Below are 2,032 nucleotides of genomic sequence, written 5' to 3'. Positions count from 1 at the left end.
AGTAACAAATGTGATTTTTTTTGTATTATATAATGAAATATATCAACATTTAGAAGATCTGCATAACTCAGTGAACCTATATTTTCCAAATGATCAATGTACCATATTACAAAACCAAGCATGGGTAAAAGATTCAAAGTGCAAGAGAGACTAATGGATTCTAATGTAAGAGTATAGGTAGTTCATTGATAAGCTTTCAGCTTCCGCATTGCCACTAACTTTTAAGGAATTACTATTTGTCGAGGTTTAGTGAAATATCAAAGAAAAACATATGAAAAAGCTATTGAAATATTTCTTCCTTTTCTAACTATATGTCTGCATAGACCAGATTTTCTTCATTAATTTCAACCAACACATTCCACAACAGATTGAATGCAGAAGCAGATGAGAATCTAGCTGTCTACTATTAAGGCAGATACCAAATAGATTTGCAAAAATGTGAAACAATGTTTTCTTCTCACTGAACTTTTCTTGTTTTGAAAAACAGTATTGTTGTTATTATAAACTGTTCTTTATATTAAATTGTAATGGTTTTATTGTTATTTTTAAAGGAATTGATAAATTAAAAATTTTAAAGATATAATTTGCAAAAGATACAATCAAAAGATATAATCCACATAAACAAATATCTCTGGGGGTCCTAAACCATTTTTAAGAATGTAAAAGGGACTAAGACCAGAAAGTTTGAGAACCGCTGGCCTAGAGAAAAAAAACACTCTCTGGATAATGACCACCTAAGTCAAGGTCAATATATTTTAAAACTGGAAAAGCTTTGAGGGGAACATAGAAGCTTGCCTTCAATATCTGCGAGGTAACATAAGGAAGAGAGCAGATTTTTTAACTCCAGGAGTCGATCTAGGATCAGGATGGAGGATTTCACTTCATTATACAATTTTCTAATGAAAACATTACAATCAACTCTCCCTTACAAAGAGGAAAATCAAGGCCCAAAGAGGTGACGTGATTATGACACAGACCGTGGCAAAGCCAATATTAGAAGCCAGTTACCTAAATTCGTAGTCCATAATCCTGCTATGCTGAGAGGGTCCGAGCTCCCTGTCACTGCCAGTGTCCAAAGAACATCTAGGTGACCCAATGTCATGCTACTGTAGAGTGCATTCCCACATCTGATAGGAGATGGCCCAATCTCAAAGGTGCCGCCCCACCCTAGACGCTGTAGTGCTACACTTTGATTCCGAGAAAAGTGGAATATGTCCATGGTCTCTATAAACTTTTTGTTTGTGTACTCCCTAAAAGAATAACCGTGTCACCTTTCACATGTTTTTAAACGGACATCTTCTGATATATTATTAATGTTAACATTTTAAAATAAGAGTTTTAGTCTACGGCCATGCCACCCTGAACGGGCCGATCCCATCTGATCTCGGAAGCTAAGCAGGGTCGGGCCTGGTTAGTACTTGGATGGGAGACCAAGCAGGAAGACCAGGTGCTGTAGGCGTAAAAAATAAAAAATAAGGGATTGTGAGCTGACAAGATCCTTGCAATCTGTGAGGTCAACCAAGGTTTGCCTCACTGAAAAAATTTTAAAAAATAAAAATTAAATTTAAAAAAAGTAAGAGTTTTATACCACTCTTTTAAATGCACTCAGTGGCTTATCAATATTATAACAATTTGATAGTAACCATCATCTATTTTTTAAAAAACTCATAAACAAGCTCCTAAGTCAAATCTTATTCATTTCTCTACTCGAAATTGTATTTCCAGTCTACTTCTCTATAGGATTTTTCTTAACGTAATATATTTTTATGTTCGAAAGTTTTTAGTCATTAGCTTTTCACACTCCTCTGCAATGAAAAGATGTATTTATGCATATAAATTGACATTTAATAGTTTTATATCATGTGATCCTAAGGCTTGTTAACAATAATAAAAAATTCTGGATTGGCTTATTGCAGCTATTAGTATATAACTGATTAATAAACATACAATGAATAATTATTAAACACAAAGGTATATTTTTTGAGACTGGTTTCTTAGGGTGATCTATGGGTAGGATTTATGGAGCTTCCTA

General features: G+C 33.9%; 1 protein-coding gene and 1 pseudogene across 2 annotated transcripts in view; one reads left to right on the top strand and one right to left on the bottom strand.

Annotated features, from left to right (window-relative positions):
* LBH (limb bud and heart development) overlaps positions 1–2,032 on the bottom strand; it is a 30,644-nt gene that overhangs the window by 12,278 nt on the left and 16,334 nt on the right. The gene's annotated exons all lie outside the window — the stretch shown is intronic.
* Positions 1,342–1,459, top strand: LOC111746078 (annotated as a pseudogene).

Source organism: Pteropus vampyrus, unplaced genomic scaffold (assembly GCF_000151845.1).
Source record: "Pteropus vampyrus isolate Shadow unplaced genomic scaffold, Pvam_2.0 Scaffold173, whole genome shotgun sequence".
In the NCBI taxonomy this organism is placed as follows: Eukaryota; Metazoa; Chordata; class Mammalia; order Chiroptera; family Pteropodidae; genus Pteropus; species Pteropus vampyrus.
This window is presented reverse-complemented; position numbering and strand designations above follow the sequence as displayed.